At 48.5% G+C, this 18,451-nt stretch overlaps 2 long non-coding RNA genes across 3 annotated transcripts; one reads left to right on the forward strand and one right to left on the reverse strand.

Moving 5' to 3' along the window:
* Positions 1-1,587: 1,587 nt before the first annotated feature.
* On the reverse strand, positions 1,588-11,177 carry LOC132459262 (uncharacterized). Of its 2 annotated transcripts, XR_009526183.1 has the most exons (6): positions 10,684-11,175; positions 9,846-9,921; positions 9,290-9,429; positions 3,642-3,714; positions 3,409-3,540; positions 1,588-3,205 (listed from the first exon to the last, which is right to left on the reverse strand). It is a non-coding gene; the product is annotated as an uncharacterized LOC132459262 (long non-coding RNA). The 2 variants fall into 2 exon arrangements; XR_009526184.1 differs by having other exon boundaries at positions 3,409-3,714; positions 9,290-9,382; positions 9,834-9,921; positions 10,684-11,177.
* Positions 8,390-9,457, forward strand: LOC132459263 (uncharacterized). The gene is made up of 2 exons (XR_009526185.1): positions 8,390-8,869; positions 9,296-9,457. It is a non-coding gene; the product is annotated as an uncharacterized LOC132459263 (long non-coding RNA).
* Positions 11,178-18,451: the final 7,274 nt, after the last annotated feature.

The raw sequence follows: 18,451 nt of genomic DNA on the forward strand, positions 1-18,451 counted from the left end.
AATGATACCACCGAAACAGTTCATGGAGTGGGATAGATGGATATCCAGGTTCATATGGGGGGGTAGGAGGCCAAGAATTAGATTTAGCACCATGCAGCTCCACAAGGACAAAGGGGGCATGGCTGTACCGAAACTACAAGACTACTTCTATGCTGCACAACTCAGGGCTGTAATATGCTGGTGTAATAGAGAATATGTAGCTAGATGGAAGGATATAGAAATGAAGGTTGAGGCTAGCCCCATACAAATATTAATGACAGATAGGGAATTGTTTAAAAGGGAAGAGAGATTGTTAGACCCGATAACTAAATTCACATTGTGGACTTGGCACTTGGTAGTGAGAAAGTATGGAATAGAGAATGAAATAAGGCCTCTGAGGTGGATAACCCATGACAAAAGATTCAAACCAGGAATAAGTGATTTGGGCTTTGAGAGATGGGCAAATAGGGGTATTACAGCAATATGCACACTATTAGAGAAGGGTAAATTGCAGAGTTTTCAGGCTATAAGGGAGAAATTTGATTTGGAAGCAAATGATCTCTTTCGGTATTTTCAGGTGAGGGATTATTATTTAAAGGAAATAAAGTTAAAAGAACCCAAAGAACAGAACATGATTGTTACAATAATGATAAATGCATATGAAGGGAGAAAATGTAGAGTGATCTCAGCCCTATACCAAGCTCTAGGGTCCAGTGGGGGAAATTCAACTGTTTATATTAAAGAAAAATGGGAAAACGAAATTGGAATAGAAATAACAGAAGATGACTGGTATACTGTGTGCAAGGGCCAACACTCAGCCACCAGCTCTAGGATATGGCGAGAATTTGGTTGGAAAAACATTATGAGGTATTTCATTACACCAAAGATTAAGGGGAGATACGCACCAGACCAGAAACCATGTTGGAGGTTGTGTGGTCAAATGGAGGCAGACCATACACATGTGTTTTGGAAATGTCAAAAGATGGAAGGATACTGGGAGGGAGTTTGGAGTGTGCTGAGGGAGATATTGGGATATGAGATACCGAAAACTTGTCTGGTATTATACTTGGGGAACATTCCACAAGAGGAGGTACAAGGAGGGGATAAATACCTGGTGAAAGTATTATTATTGGCTAGCAGGAAGGCAATTACAAGGGCCTGGTATAAAGTAGACCCCCCTACTAAAGAACAGTGGCTGAGTATTGTGGAGGAGATCTATGACATGGAGAGATTTACACATACCCTTAGAATGCAGGTTGAACAGTTTGAAGGAAAATGGGAGAAATGGAATTATTACAGAAGGGGTGAGGGTGATACCACTACTATTCATAGTAATGACATCTGAATAAGACTGAATTGTTGCATTGTGACTGAATGGAAGGACCTATAAGCTTTGTGTGTTTTTTTGTTTTTTTTTGTGTTTTGCTTTGATCCTTGTTTTTGATGTGAGTGTTTTGACTTGATTTGTATGTTTGTTTGCATATTTTTTGTGTATCATTGTTGGAAAATCCATATAAAAAAAGAAAAAAATAAATAAAAAAGAAAGCGGAGATGGGGATTGGGTAATGGCATCAGAGGAGAGCGCCTCCTCTGGCGAGGATGATGATTTGTCGAGCTCTAGCAGTGGCTCAGATTCAGAGGAGGGGGGCAGTTTTCAAAGGGACTTAAGACATGAGCTCAAGGAATGGGCAATCACAACAAATACACCAATTTCCCACATTTCCAGCCTGCTCTCCGTGCTTCGCAAGCACTTCCCAGATTCCAAACTGCCAAAAGACAGCCGCACTCTCCTGTCAACCCCTACTTATGCGGAGATAGTACCAAAAGCTGGGGGGAACATGCACTATTTTGGTGTGGCAAAAGGGATCTTGGGCCGAATGCAAGAACAGGACTTAGCTAAAAACCAAACACTAAAACTACAAATAAATGTGGATGGCCTGCCCCTTTTTAAAAGCAGCAGCCAGCAATTTTGGCCAATTCTTGCACTAATTGAAGAGGACCCCATTAGATCCCCATTTCTAATTGGTTTATATTGTGGATACTCCAAGCCAACCGATGCAAGCGAGTACCTCTCTGACTTTGTGGCAGAGATGGGGAAGCTTGCATCTGATGGCTTGGAGTATCAGTCAAAAAAAAATAAAATCGAAATTTCCTGTTTTGTCTGTGATGCACCGGCAAGGGCATTTCTAAAAAACATAAAAGCACACAATTCCTATTACGGCTGCGAAAGGTGCATGCAAGAGGGCTCATGGGCGAACCAACGCCTAAATTACTCCGAAACAGATGCGGTTCTCAGAACCGATGACAGTTTTGCCACAAAAGTCAACCAGGAACATCACAAAGAGGGCGACAGTCCATTACAACACCTAGATGTAGGCTTGGTGACCCAATTTGTGCTGGACTTTATGCACCTGGTATGCCTAGGAGTGATGAGAAAGTTGATCTGGCTGTGGCAGAGAGGGCCCCTTCCAACCCGCATTGGGAGTTAATCCATCTGCATTATTTCGGAGAACTTAATCAAATTGGGCAAGAGGCTGCCAAAGGAGTTTGGACGCAAGGGAAGGTCCCTCCGTGAGGTTGATCGGTGGAAGGCCACTGAATTTAGGACTTTTTTACTCTACACTGGCCCCATTGCATTAAAAAAAAAACTACCAAAACACATGTATCAACATTTTCTGTTACTCCACGTAGCAATAACAATTTTATGTTCCCCCGTCTCCACCACCGTTATTGTGACTATGCGGAAAATCTCCTGGTAGTGTTCGTTCAGAATTTTCACGCCATCTATGGGGACTTTCTGGTGTATAACGTCCACAGCTTGATCCACCTGGCAAGTGATGTTAGAAAATATGGCCCACTACCCCAAATTTCAGCCTTTCCCTTCGAAAATTTCTTGTATAAATTAAAGAAACAAATTAGAAAGCCAAACCAGACATTACAACAAATTGTTAAACGATTAACGGAAAAATCAAGCATCAACCCAGTCTGTCCATCTTCCCATAACCAAAGTTCACCCTCAACAACACAGTACGCCACTGATAGATTTACCCTGTCCACAAAGGATGGGAACAACACAGTTTCGTGTGGTGGTGCCACTTTTAAGATAGAGGCAATTAGCAGGACACTTGGTGGTACGTCTTTTGTGGCGAGGCAATATTTAGACCAACGTCCATTTTTCAACCACCCTGTTGATTCAACTGCACTGGGGACAGCTGTGGTTGGGAACCTGGCAGAAGAGACCACGTCAATTGCCGTTAAAGATATTTACTTTAAGATGGTCACGTTAGAATACAAGAACAAACTTGTGGCATTTCCACTCAACCACAACTAAATTAATTTAAAAATTATTCATATTTCAATCAATTAAATCGGTTATCAAAATTTTCAAAACTTCTTTTCTGATTAGATGTATGCGGTAGTGCATTTTACCGAGTCAAACGAGGTGGAGGTTGTGCCTTGCTCGTGGTTAAGTTTGGATGGCAAGGTGTCTTTTTGGCCACCGTATAAAGACACCAAGCGGACGAAAGTTGCAGTCATCCAAAGCGCTATGCCAGATGAGACCTGGGGAGAGTTTTTTGTGGAGGTGGTGAAAACCTTTGGTGAGACAGACAAAAGTAGGATGTACCACTTTTCTCCCCTTAGGCTTTAAAAGCTTTACTCACTTCATTGTTGTCTTCAACAGCCAATTATGATGCAGCGCGTATGAACCTGAAAAAAGCCCAAACCAGGAGCACCCTGACATCAGATGATGAAGGGGGTAAAAGAAGGAGAATGTAAGCACTGTGCAGTAATCTATACTATGAAAACCATCAGCTACACAAAACAATGCATGCTTATTGAGTGATTTCTTTTCTAATGCAGCCCTTCCTCAAAGCTGAAAGAAACTGTGCCTGCAGATGAGGGGGAGAAGCATACAAGGTCTGATTACAGATGGCCATGCATTATCACTCACATAAAATTATTTATGTTAAATTATACCCTTCATTATTGTGCCCTGAGAGACTGTTTCGATACCACAGTATGGGATGTGTTGATCGACCCGCATGGTGAGGACATAGAGGTGATGACACACTGTCTGACGGAGTACCTCAACTTCTGCGCAGACGTGGTCTCCCCTGTCAGGACTGTCCGCTGCTACCCTAATAACAAGCCATGGGTAACACGGGAAGTCAAGGCTGTCCTCAACAAGAAGAAGGATGCCTTCAGGAGCAGGGACAGGGAGGCCATGAAGGCAGCACAGAAGGAGGTGAAACACTGTGTGAGGGAAGCTAAGGACAGCTATAGGAGAAAGGTGGAGCAGAAGCTGAGGGAGAACAACATGAGGGAGGTCTGGGAAGGTGTGAGGACCATCACAGGTCACAACACAAAGACCAGAGCTACAGGGGGGACAATGCAGACAACGGAGAGGGCGAACGAGCTGAATGACTTCTTCAACAGGTTCAACCAGCCCTCGTCCCCCCCACCACCACCACCACCACCATCACCACCACCCCCACCACAGCCATCTCTCCTTCTTCCCTCTACACACCTCCCCCCAGACACCACAACATCCCCCTCCTCCCCCCCCACCTCAACACAATCCCCGCCTCACATCACCATAGACCAGGTCAGAGGACAGCTGAGGAAGCTCCAGCCCAGGAAAGCAGCAGGACCAGACAAAGTGTGTCCGAGACTGCTGAAGACCTGCGCTGCAGAACTGGGAGAGCCGCTACAACGGATCTTCAACCTTAGCCTGCGACTAGGGAGAGTGCCCACGATCTGGAAGACATCCTGCATCGTTCCGGTTCCGAAGAAGAACAGGACCAGCGAGCTGAATGACTTCCGACCGGTGGCACTCACTTCACACCTGATGAAGACGTTGGAGCGGCTCATCCTCAACCTCCTCAGACCCCAGGTACAACACGCCCAGGACCGCCTGCAGTTTGCGTACCAGCCAGATGTTGGTGTGGAGGATGCCATCCTCTACATGCTACACCGAGTCCACTCCCATCTGGATAAGGGAAGCGGCACAGTGAGGATTCTCTTCTTGGACTTCTCCAGTGCCTTTAACACCATCCAGCCCCCTATGCTTCACGACAAACTGAACAGGATGGGAGTGGAACCCTATCTGGTGAACTGGATTGATGATTACCTCACTGACAGGCCACAATACGTCAGGCTGAAGGACATCACGTCTGACACTGTGGTCAGCAGCACTGGAGCCCCCCAGGGTACAGTGCTGGCCCCTCTTCTCTTCACCCTGTACACCTCAGACTTTTGCTACAACTCTGAGCTGTGTCATCTACAGAAGTACGCCGATGACACAGCCATCGTTGGGTGCATTAGGGGTGACAGAGAGGAGGAGTATCGGAGTCTGGTGGGGGACTCTCTGGTGCCACACTAACCGGCTACAGCTCAACACCTCTAAGACAAAAGAGCTGGTCATTGACTTTGGAAGATCCAGACCAAGTCCGAGACCAGTCCTGCTAGACGGAGCTGAGGTGGAGGCTATGAATTCCTACAAATACCTCGGGGTCTGGCTGGATAACAAACTGGACTGGAAAACACACACCAGCTACCTGTATGGGAAGACACAAAGCAGGTTGTACTTCCTGAGGAGATTGCGGTCATTCAACATCTGCAGCAAATTGCTGTGGATGTTTTATCAGTCTGTGGTTGCCAGCGTCCTCTTCTACACTGTGGTGTGCTGGGGAGGCAGCATAAACAAGAGGGACACCTCCAGACTGGATAAACTGATCAGGCGGGCTGGCTCTGTGGTTGGCATGGAGCTGGAACCACTGGTGACGGTGGCAGAGAGGAGGACACTGGACAAACTGCTGGACATTATTGACAATGCCAGCTACCCCTTGCACACTGTCATCAGCAACCAGAGGAGCCTGTTCAGTGGAAGGCTGCTCCTTCCCAAAGTTAGGACCAACAGACTAAAGAACTCCTTTGTCCCTCATGCCATCACACTATACAACTCCTCACTCGGAGGGAAGTAGGAGGAATTAGAATAGAAGTAATAGAGTAAAGAGGAGAGATATAACCTATTCCACTGCTTAATTTGAACTGCTAATTTATTTTATTTAATTTAACTGTCAGCCACCCCTTGCTCACCGTCATTTCATATATGATATGATATTTATCCACAATGCCGTATGTGTATGTATGTGTATGTATGTATTGTGGCATCCCGCCACGGAGACCTCAGCCTGGACGGGCCCGGGGTACCGTAAAGGACTGGATATACCACCCCCACCCACCAGCCGGCGACGGAGAGCAGCCCTTTCGGCTCCCCAATCAGGGTGATTGGGGGACACCTGGCCGAAAGCTGAGGAGCCATTTTAAAAGGAGGCACAGCACAGCACAGCACGGGTCGGGTGCAGGAAGGAAGGGCTCGTGGCAAGGAGAGAGCCTAGAGGCCCACGGAGGCCCTAGAGACCGCGTCTCCTTCGTTGTTTGACTGATTAAGTTGTTTGTTAAATAAATGCCTGCCATGGCTAAAACCCGAAGGCCAAGCGAGTTTTGTCCGTGGAACCCGGTCCAACCGAGGACCGGGTTACCATACTTGGTGGAGAATGCAGGCACTGGAAGAACCCACTACGGACCCCCGGTGAAGTACCCCACCCAGACGGTATGCCGAACCCATTCGGGACGGACGCCGCCGCTGCCGCGAGAGACGCCGCCGCCGCCGCCGCCGCCTCGAGGGACGCCGCCGCAAGGGACGCCGCCGCGAGGGACGCTGCCGCCGCCGTGAGGTACGCCGCCGCCACCGCGAGGGACGCCGCCGCCGCAGCGAGGGACGCCGCCGCCGCCGCGAGGGACGTCGCCGCCGCGAGGGACGCCGCCGCCGCCGCCGCGAGGGAAGCCGCTGCCGCAGCAGGAGAGAAGGCCGCAGCGCGAGACCGGGACGTGACAGTGCCGTCGGCCTACGCGGACGTGGGGACGGGCCGGCCCTGCATGCTGGCGACATGTTGGGCAAAGGAAGCGTCCGGGTGCCCAACCGTACCTGCGAGAGTGATGTCCAAACAGACGCAGGCCATAGTGGACACTGGCAGCATGGTCACCCTCCTCCGGCCCGACCTGGCGGTGGGAAGGGAAGGGTCACCCATGGAGGTGACATGCGTACACGGGGGCACACGAACATACAAGACCTGCCACGTGGTCGTCCGGACACCACAGGGGGTGTTTACGGCTAGGGCAGGGGTCGTGCCACACCTCCCGGTGCCGTTCCTAATCGGGAGGGATTGCCCGATATTCCGTCGGCTTTGGGACCCGGCGAGATACCAGCCTGGGCGGGTCCCTCGGCTACCTGGGGCTTGGACAAAGGGTGGAGGAGTGTGGCATCCCGCCACATGGTCCTCGGCCTGGACGGGCCCGGGGTACCGTGGAGGACGGGGTGTACCACCCCCACCCACCAGCCGGCGAGGGAGAGCAGCCCTTTCGGCACCCCAATCAGGGTGATTGGGGGACACCTGGCCGAAAGCACGGGAGCCATTTTAAAAGGAGGCACAGCACAGCATGGCTCGGGTGCAGGAAGGAAGGGCTCGTGGCAGCGAGAGAGCCTAGAGGCCCACGGAGGCCCTAGAGACCGCGTCTCCTTCATTGTTTGTCTGATTTAAGTTGACTGTTAATAAATGCCTGCCATGGCTAAAACCCGAAGGCCAAGCGAGTTTTGTCCGTGGAACCCGGTCCAACCGAGGACCGGGTTACCACAGTGTATATATATATGTATATATGTATATATATATGTGGATATGTGTATATGTATATATATATATACCTTGGGTGTCTTGAAAGGCGCCTTTAAATTAAATTTATTATTATTATATATATGTTTACATTTATTTATTTATATATATGTATTTATTTATATTTATATTAATCCTCTATACAGTTCTCTATATTTATCTTTTATTTTACTTGAATCCTGTTTTACTTATATTATTATCTCTACTTTCTATATTAGCTAAGAGTTTATTGTTTACTGTTTTTTTGTTTACTTTTTATAGTTAGGTAGTTAGTTAAGAGTTTATTGTTTATCTTATATTATTATTATAATTATTGTTTACTGTTTACTTTTTATTTTACTTTTTATAGTTATCTAAGAGTGTATTGTTTATCTTATATTGTATATAATTTAATATTGTGTTTCTTTCTGTAAACTACTGGACAATCAATTTCCTTGAGGGAGTCATCCCAAAAGGATCAATAAAGCCTAATCTAATCTAATCTAAAGACATTTTGTGATTGGCAAGTTTGCAGTTTTACAAAACTGTTGTTGTTCATACTCTTGTACTGTGTCCTCTGAGTCCTCCACAAGCCCCTGCTTTCCCCACCTGCTTTTAGATCATCACAGTAGGACATACATAAAGGTATAACACATCATTCCAAATCTGAATTCTGCTATTCTACTCTATCTTTTTTGAATGTCTCGAATCTGGGAAATTTGAATGTAATGAACTTCAATACACTGACTACTCTGATTATAAATATACATCTTCTTGCCTACAGTTGCTGCCCACACATCAGCTGCTCTTGAACAGGCCTCTGCCCAGATCTCTGGCAACATTCAAAGTCATTTCGGTACACAAACATCTGGCCTTACACAGCAATACTGAAAATCTGTTTAAACTTAAGTCTGTTAATTTTAGCAAAGGGTCTTGACATGACAGTCATGATGTTTTTCTGTCCTGTAGAACGGGATCATGCACTCTTGCGTGCTGTGGAGGAGTTGAAGGCCTTGGTGAGGCAGAACAACCTCCTCCTCCAGGCCCTTACTAGGCAAAAAACTACAGCAGCAGCAGCAGACACTCTATCTGAGGAATTTAAGTTCCCAATGAACTGCGAGGAAGACCTTCAAAGGGTGGAGGATCTTCTGAGGGAGAAATCCCAGGAAAAGGCCCTGGTATAGTCATGACTTCTATAATACTGATATATTTCAGTTCTTTGCTAGAATGCATTACCAAAGATCAAAGTGCATGAAAGTCCTTGTGCACAACCCTTCAGCTTTCCAGGTGCAGGTGTTAGGCAGGAAAACGTGATCAAATATGAAAAGTTCATTAAACACCGCACACTGGATACTGTTCTTTTTTCTCTTTATTTTTAGGAGCGAACAATGCGTTTCGCCCAATGCGTTTTCAGGTTCGAACCTGAAGACGCATTGGGCGAAACGCGTTGTTCGCTCCTAAAAATAAAGAGAAAAAAGAACAGTATCCAGTGTGCGGTGTTTAATGAACTTTTCGAATTACCAAAGATGTTCATTTTGAACGGTATGCTGACTATACGCCATAATAAGTTATTCTAAAACATTACTTTCCAATCTTACCTGCAGGCAGCACACCTTAGTGCGCTTGGGGGCTGCAATCCTGGTGACGCGGTTCGAAGAATCCTTCGCCACATCCTCACCAACCACTTCGCGCTGCAATTCAACTGGCTTGGCAGAGGAGGGAAGAAGCTGGCTTTTGCCTCCTACAAGGTGTGCAATGCAGTAAGAGGTATGTAAACAAATCACTCATTGAGCTATGAATTATGAAATGGATTCATTTCTTTTGAATAACCATGGAGTGTACTGCATGCATCTTGTCATTAAACACTTGTAATGCACTTTGTACCATTGTATTATTGGCCAGGACATGAAAAAGGGATTACTAATCTCAAAGGATCTTTCCTCCTCAATAAATCAATGTTAAATAAACTAAATAAATACACATTCTCTGTTTAGGTGCATCGGCTAGCCAGAACATTTCGGCCAGCGACTGCGAGGCAGTTATTAAAACTGGCTGAAGTGCAGCGGTGACCGGAGTGGAGGAAGAAAGAGGAGAGAAAGCAGAGTGCATGAAGGTATGCATGAACAGCAAACCATCAAATACTGGAAATGAGACTTGCATAGCTTTCTCTTGAAGCGTTTGAGGGGCAAGAGGGATGTGCTGAACCTTTTACAGTTTGATGGAGCTTTACCTAACATGGAATTTAAAAGTTATTCTTCAAGGTGTTTGATTTCCTGTTGAACCAGACCCTGAAATCCACCATCCTAGTGCACCTTGAAGTAATTTACTAGTAAATATATCCAGATAGACTATTTACAACACCATGGAGAATCAAGAGAATTGCTCTAATATAAGCCCATATAGCCATATTCCTTGCATCTTATGGAAAGACAAGACATAAAGTCAATTCTAAACGTAATGACAAAAAAAATAAACTCCCCAAACGGCAAATTGGCACAATATCCTATCCACCCGTTTTTTACATTTCCCACTTACAATTGGTAACTTTAATCGTAGTTCTTAAAATCGGTAAGTAATGTTTGGATTTCACCATAAAATGTAGAAAGCACGTTTCCCGTTATCGCCAAAAGCATGGTTGCAAAATAGCATAACTAGGCTACTGTACGACGTCGGTCTCAGGGATGTTATTTTCCCCTCAAACTTGCCTTCTTTGCTCAACACTATTTCTTTAATTTTAGAACAATGATGATGAGCGAATTTGAACGAATTTAGTAAGGAAGTGGGAAAGTCTCCCACTAACTCTTGGCAAACAGCTAACTAGCACTAGAGATTAAAAAAGCTAGTTAGCACATCAATCAGTAGCCACGTGTTGAGAGAAAATGCTGCTAAAACTATCACAGGGCTTCATCATTGATATTGAACAGAATAATATTCAAGTCAATGGCATTAATACAAAAAGCTTGATTTAGAAAGCAAGAAAGCCAAACATTACCCATGTCACCAAATTGTACGCTTAACGATGATCTTCTACATTCCAGGTCCCCAGCAGTTCAGTCTTCCTCCTCCGAGTCCTTCACCTGTCATCCTGGATGATACAACTAGCAGCGACAGCGACGACGACTGCAGCAGCCTGGAGTGACCCGCCTTCCGCCTGCACACCGACTCGGATTTTAATTCATTTTTAATTAATTTATTCTTCTTCTTATTATTATTATTATTATTATTATCATGACAAGTATTTAATAAATGTTAACACTTTCTGGTTTAATTCCATGATGTTTGAATGGTTTTTGAACTCAAAACTCTTGTTGCTAGGTTTAATTAAAAGGAAATTGAAATTATTTGGTAAAGGCAAATTAATACAATTTGGCTACCTTAATTATAAGTTGGCAATTGGCTATAAGCCAACGGTGGCCATCGGGGGATAATGCACGTTGGTCAAACGGTGGCCCTACGGCCGAAATGACGTGGTTACGTCGCTATGCCAGCGGTGTGCCAACGTAAGGCCAGCGGCCAAAATGTCATAGGGCCAGCGTTGGCTCACACCGTCAGGCCAACGATATGCACCGTTGGCTCACAACGTTTTGCCAACGTAGGGCCAACGTATGCTTGCTATCTGGGTTGGCTTTGACTCCCTCAAGAACATGAACCACGACATGGAGGAGAAAGGGATTGTTGGCGGCGAATGTCTCCAGCTTGAGACCCGCTGAGGGACCACCGCCGGAGGCGGAGGTGCCTAAGCGCTGCCCGGCAACGATCCCTTTCTCCTCCTTGTCGTGGTTCAGTCTACTTCACATTGATGAGGACGTTGAAGAACCAGGAACGTCGGAGAACCCAACGCGGTCGTTTGAGATTCATAATATCGGCTCACACAGCTTTTGGCCGTTATAATATATATTATATGATATAGATATCTATGTAGGCTATATGATAATATTTAGAAATAGAGCTCCAGGACTCCCGTGTGTTCTAGAATATTTACAGAACACGGCTAAAGGCTGTGTGCGCCTCGCCATTGCGATACATCCACTGTAAACAGAGCGCATGGTACCGTGGCTGCAAGCTGCTCAGGGCCACACCCCCACCCTCCTCCTTGACCCGCCTCGCTCCTCCTCATTTGCATTATAGCTACAGACAACAAAACAGCGCATTTGGGGGAAGCTCAATGTGCGACTGGCTCGGAGTGGCTGTAACTCTGCACCACGGCTGAATTTCGGGAACGTCTTTGAATACTGTGTTAGTTGCCCACTAATACCTATATTAAAGAATACATAAAATAGCATGTCATGGGACCTTTAAGTTATCACGCCGGCAGACTGATGTTGGGGGGCTCTTCTCTGGGCATGGATCCTCAAAATTCCCGCTCTTGGCGCAGCCTTATGGCAAGCCGGATAGATGCCAAAGCGCACCCGTAAGTCATGAAATGCAGTTCCGCTCATCACCTTGTCGGCTGGTTAAGCAGACATAAGCCATAAGCGCACCCGAAGTCATGAGATGCAGTCCCGCTCATCACCTTGTCGGCTGGTTAACCAGATATAAGCCATAACTCAGCCAGAATTGCATGGCGCCCTTTATTTATTATGGCAGATCATAATTAAGCCACAGGTAACCCAAACATCTTAGAGGAGCTATATCATTTACCAAAACAAGCCCAAAGAGGCCAAATGTATGCCTAAACAAAGCCAAAATGATTTGCTATCTGGGTATGGTCAAGCCCCCCTTTTTGGTTGAGTCATTAAATGAGTTACGCAGGACTGTAAAGTCCAGCTGGATGGCTGGCAGCCATAGCCATTGCGCTACGGAAACTTGTCCAGGCGTCGCTCTGACTCAAACACAAGACTGCACTTCCCTGTGATTTTGGCAGTGTCTCTCTCTCTCTCTCTCTCTCTCTCTATGTCAAATCTTGCCTGCTCCCTCACTTTCCCTCTCTCTCTCTCTCTCTCTCTCTCTCTCTCGATGTCAATCTTGCCTGCTCTCTCACTCTCCATCCTCCCTCTCTCTCTTTATCTCTCTAGCTCTCCCCTTCTCCTTCATGTGCTGTTTTTTTTTTAGATTTACAGTGGCGTCTCTGTCGTGACCCTTGCTCTGCTGGTGCCAATGAAGGGTGTTACGCCACGTCCTGCCACACGGTCCATCTAGTGGCCGCTTGGCGCCACTGGTCCTCACTCCCTCTACACACCTGTCTGCAATCTACGATCACCGTTCCCTACTACAGCCGGGGATCTCCAATCTGCCGGCGCCAGTTCGTCGTTTACCACTACACAGTTAGTATCGGTCCTACCAGCGTTATCTCAAGTCTAGCCCGTTTCCCCTGTCCTCCAGTAACCCTTTTTCCTCCGTTTGTAGTTCTCCGTTCGTCACCCTGACTCCCTGTTGCCGAGCCCCTGCCTGCCTGACTACCCGCCTACCGCCGAGCCCCTGCATGCCTGACTACCCGCCTACCGCCGAGCCCCTGCCAGCCTGACTGCCTGCCCGTTACCGAATCCCCACCTCCCTGACTACCCGCCTACCGCCGAGCCCCTGCCTGCCTGACTGCCTACCTGTTACCGAACCCTCACCCGCTTGCCTAGCCCCGGCTTGTTGTTACTCCTTGCCCAATAAACCCACCTTCCTTTCCACCCCGTCTCAGCTCCTCTGTGTCAAGCGTTTGGGCCCTCTCGTTCTGTAACCCTAACAGTACGAACTGGCCAGCATGGACCCAGCTGACGCAGAGGCTTTCCGCCAAATGATCTCCCGCCAAGGGACCCTTCTGGGCCAACATGACCAGGTCCTGCAGGAGGTCACCTCCACTCTCCGTGAGTTGAACCAAGCTGTCCACTCCAGGCCCCCCGCCCCCTCGCCGCCCCCATTCCCACCCATCGGTACATCGGCTTCCCCCCGGGAACCGTTCATTCCAGCCCCCGAGCGCTACGAGGGGGACCTAGGATCCTGTCGGTCATTCCTGCTCCAGTGCTCCCTGGTATTCGAGTTGCAGCCCCAGACTTACCCTACGGAGAAATCTCGGATCGCCTACCTGATCGGCTCTTTGCGAGGGGAGGCTCTCGCTTGGGCGGCGGCCGTGTGGGAACGCGGTTCCGCGGTCTGCTCCGACTACTCCGCCTTCACCGAGGAGATGCGAAAGGTTTTCGACCACCCGGTCCGGGGCAGGGAGGCCTCCCAACGTCTCCTGCATCTCCGCCAGGGATCCCGCAGCGTCGCCTCCTTTGCGGTCGAGTTCCGAACCCTCGCGGCTGAGAGCGGTTGGAACGAGGAGGCTCTGCAGGGGTTTTTTCTGAATGCACTTAGCAGCGACATTAAATACCAGTTGACCTCTCGGGAGGAGGCCTCGGATTTGGACCATTTGATCTTTCTCGCTATACGGGTGGAAAATCGCTTACCCAAACACCGTAGAGAGAGGGGTCAACACTCGGCCTCCACTTCCTCTTTCGAGCCGCCTGCAGCTCCCCGGCCTCTTTCGTTTCCCGTGCCACCCCGCAACGAACGGACACGCTCCCCCGAGCCCATGCAGATTGGACGCGCTCATCTCTCCCCCGAGGAGAGGGAACCGAGGGATCCTGGCGAGCCGCTCCCGTAATCCCTCGGTCTCCCGTCCTCCCCTGGAGGTGGTCCTCCTGTGGAAGGATCAAACCCTCTCGCTCTCTATCCTCCTGGACTCCGGAGCTGATGAGAGCTTTATTGATCGGGATTTGGTTCGTCGATGGGGGATCGACACCGTTCCTCTTGACCTTCCGATCGAGACCCAGGCACTAGACGGGAGGACACTCACGCGGGTGGAGCGCCGTGCCGTTCCGGTTAACCTGCTCGTTTCGGGGAATCACCACGAGTCAATCTCTCTTCTGGTGATTACCAGGCCCTTCTCCCCTGTAGTTCTGGGTTATCCCTGGTTCCAGATGCACAACCCCCAGGTCGATTGGAGAACGGGTCGAGTCATGTCGTGGAGTACACACTGTCTGTCCCAGTGATTGCGGTCCGCTCAGTCTCCTCGGGCGCCAGAACTTGAGCCCGCTGCCGCACCTCCTAACCTGTCCTCCGTACCGGAGGAGTACCACGACCTTGGGGCAGTCTTTTCCTTGCCCCCCCACCGTCCTTATGATGCGCTATTGACCTCCTTCCCGGAGCTCCCCTCCCTGGCAGCCGTCTGTTCAACCTCTCTCGTCCCGAACGGGAGTCAATGGAGGAGTACATTGGGGAGTCTCTCGCCGCTGGAATCATCCGTCCATCCTCCTCACCTGTGGGAGCGGGTTTCTTCTTTGTCAGCAAGAAGGATGGCTCACTGCGTCCCTGCATCGACTACCGTGGCCTGAACGACATCACGGTAAAGAACAAGTACCCCTTGCCCCTCATCAGTTCCGCCTTCGTCCCCCTCCACGGAGCCTCCGTCTTCTCAAAGTTGGATCTGCGCAACGCCAATCACTTGGTCCGTATCCGGGCGGGAGACGAGTGGAAGACCGCGTTCAACACCCCACTAGGCCACTACGAGTACCTAGTCATGCCCTTCGGTCTAACCAATGCCCCCGCTGTCTTCCAGTCTCTGGTGAATGATGTCCTCCGGGACATGTTGAACCACACCGTCTTCGTCTACATTGACGAATCATCCTCCGAGACCGCCTTCCAGGGCCTCAAACGGCGCTTCATATCCGCCCCCATTCTCATCCAACCTCATCCAACCACAAGCTTCACCCCTGTGCCTTCTTCTCCTGTAGGCTTTCTCCGCCTGAGCGAAATTATGACGTCAGCAACCGCGAACTCTTGGCTGTCAAACTCGCCTTAGAAGAGTGGAGACATCGTTTGGACCGACCACCGCAACTTGGCTTACATCCAGTCAGCAAAGAGGCTGAACTCCCGAAAGGCCAGGTGGGCCCTATACTTTGGTCGGTTCAACTTCTCCCTCACCTATCGTCCCGGCTCCCAGAACGTTAAGCCGGATGCCATGTCCCGCCTGTACTCCCCTGAAGACCCCCGTACTGACCCCGAAACCATCCTGCCCCCCGCTTGCCTGTTCGCCTCTCTCACTTGGGAGTTGGAGTCCGCAGTACGTCTTGCGCAGGGACAGCAGCCAGACCCCTTAACCGGTCCCCCTAACCGCTTGTTCGTCCCTTACGCGGTACGGTCCAGGGTATTGGCCTGGAAGCATTCCTCCTGGCTAACCTGCCACCCAGGTATCACTCGTACCTTGTACTTCCTCCGTCAGCGTATCTGGTGGCCAACCATGACGCGGACGTCAGTTCGTTTATTTCAGCGTGTACAGTTTCCTCCATTTGTAGTTCTCCGTTCGTCGCCCTGACTCCCTGTTGCCGAGCCCCTGCCTGCCTGACCACCCGCCTACCACCGAGCCCCTGCCTGCCTGACTGCCTACTAGGGATGGGCAAAATGATTCTTTTCCGGGAACTAGTTCTTTCAGTTCGGTTCACTATAACGATTCGTTTATTTGATTCGTTCGTTTTGATTCGTTCGTTACATCAGATTACGTCATTTGGTGTCTGGCTTGTCGTTACTCCTTGCCCAATAAACCCACCTTCCTTTCCACCCCATCTCAGCTCCTCTGTGTCAAGCATTTGGGCCCTCTCGTTCTGTAACCCTAACAAAGGGCCTGTAAAGTTACTTGGTCTGATCCAATCTTTTCTTGTTAAAAACATTACTTGCTCACACACACACACACACACACACACACAAACACACACTTTCTCATTACTTTCTATCTTATTTCTCTGCCTCTGTCGGGCTGTCTTCCTCTCCCAAATATACACCCCTATAAGCAGCCACATAGCACACACACCTATTCAGAGCAGAGCACAGTAGAACATTAAGCTTAATAGAGTTCCTAATTAGAATAAGCAGAGCAATAATCTTTGGTAAGAACCCTGAAAAGGATGTTGCAGTCTGAAGCATGTAACTGCAGTCTGCAATGCATTTCAAACCCAATTCCCAGTTTGTTAACATGATCATGTCCTAATTGGTTAATGAAAGAATTTACACCTTAAAGATAAAATCCCAGTACTCACATTGGTAATTAGTATTCAAGCATTTACATTCAGTAGTACTTGAGTGGACCACTTCATCCAAGCGACTAACTAAGTGAGAACAATCATAGAATTCAATGAACATTGGAGTAACAGCACAAGTGCTGTGCAGGCAAGTATCTCTAAAGTACCTTGACTGATTACAAAGTGGAGATCTTTTTTCATTACTTTATTATTGATGGTTGTCAAGTGCTTAACAGCAATGCATGGCATCAACATTACTGTGAGGTGTGTTCTCCATTGAGCAGCCTAGTTCTACATTGTAGTCTGCCTCAGCATCTAAAGTATATATTTTTCCGTATCCAAGTGTATGAAATGTAGAGGGAAAAAACAGGACTCCACAAATCCTGTCAAATGGCTTCTCTTTCTTCCAGAAATGTCCATTCTCTGATTTTTCATCTTCCTCTCCACGCCCATCCCCCTCTGTCTATCTCTCTCACGGTGTCTCTCTATCGGATGGCACTCTCTCTAATCCCCGCTGACATCAAATCCCACTGTGGTACAGAAGTCCTGGCGGTGGTGAATCCATAATTCATCCATGTGTTACCACACGCTGCTGAATCTTTCCCCCTGACATGTTTAATAAGAGCTGCCCTCCCTCCCCTCGCCTCCCTCCCTTCCTTTCTATCCCTCCCCTCTCTGCCCTCCCCTCCTCCCGCCCCACGGGGGTGCCTCAGTCTGACCCGTGAGCCCTTCTTTGGATCAGATCAATCGACGCTGAGTCTGGGGTCTTGTAGCAGCTGCTACAGAAGTGCTGCGGTGGCTGGCGTTGTGGGGACACACACATTGGTTGTTTAGAGAGTGAGGGGGCGGAGGGTTTGGGGCTTGACAGACGGCAAGATGCATCGCTCAGTCAGTTTAGGAAGTGTGATCCGGCAGCCGCGATAACGAGCAATGGGATGGTAATAAGATGTAATGGGTGTTAATGGGGTGTCGGAGACGGTAAGACCCTGGGTTAATGTACGATCGGACAGGACAGAGATGGACGCACACACTGACACACACACACACACACACACACACACACACACACACACACACACACACATACACACACACACACCTGGAAGCATGTGTGCATGTGCATGTGAGGCTTGTGTGTGTGAGTATGTGTGTATGTGTGTGTCTGCACACTTCCAGAAGTAGAGCTTAGAAGCCCTTAATGAGATCTGAGTTGGTGTTACCTGGGAGGAGGCCTTTGATGAAATTTGTGCAGAAAGAGAAAAGATCCTGTTGCGTTTGTGCATGTGTGTGTGTGTGTGTGTGTGTGTGTGTGAAAAAAAAAATGGAGGAAACAGTGACAGAAGAAGAGAGAGAGAAGGAAAGCAAGAGAGAGAGAAAGGGAGAGAAAGCGAGAGAGTGAAAGAGAGCAAGGGAGAGAGAGAGAAAGGGAGCAAGAAAGAAAGGTAATGAAACAGGAGAAAGAAGGAGTGGGAAAGAAAGAGAGTGAGAGACTGCAAGGGAGAGAGAGAGGGAAAGTAATTGGAGGAGAGAGAGAGAGAGAGAGAGAGAGAGAGAGAGAGAGAGAGAGAGAGAGAGAGAGAGAGAGAGAGATAGGAAAGCTAGAGTAGTGAGAAGTGACAGGGAGCATAAGGGAGGACATTTATTTTTAATCAAGAGGAAAAGTCTCTGTTCACTGCAAAGAGGAGAGCAGATACTGGAGATAAGATGGTTACACAGATCTACTTATTCACAGATTCCATGAACTCTGTACCCAATACACACACACACACAGACACA

The sequence above is a fragment of the Gadus macrocephalus genome, chromosome 6, assembly GCF_031168955.1.
Source record: "Gadus macrocephalus chromosome 6, ASM3116895v1".
Classification (NCBI taxonomy): Eukaryota; Metazoa; Chordata; class Actinopteri; order Gadiformes; family Gadidae; genus Gadus; species Gadus macrocephalus.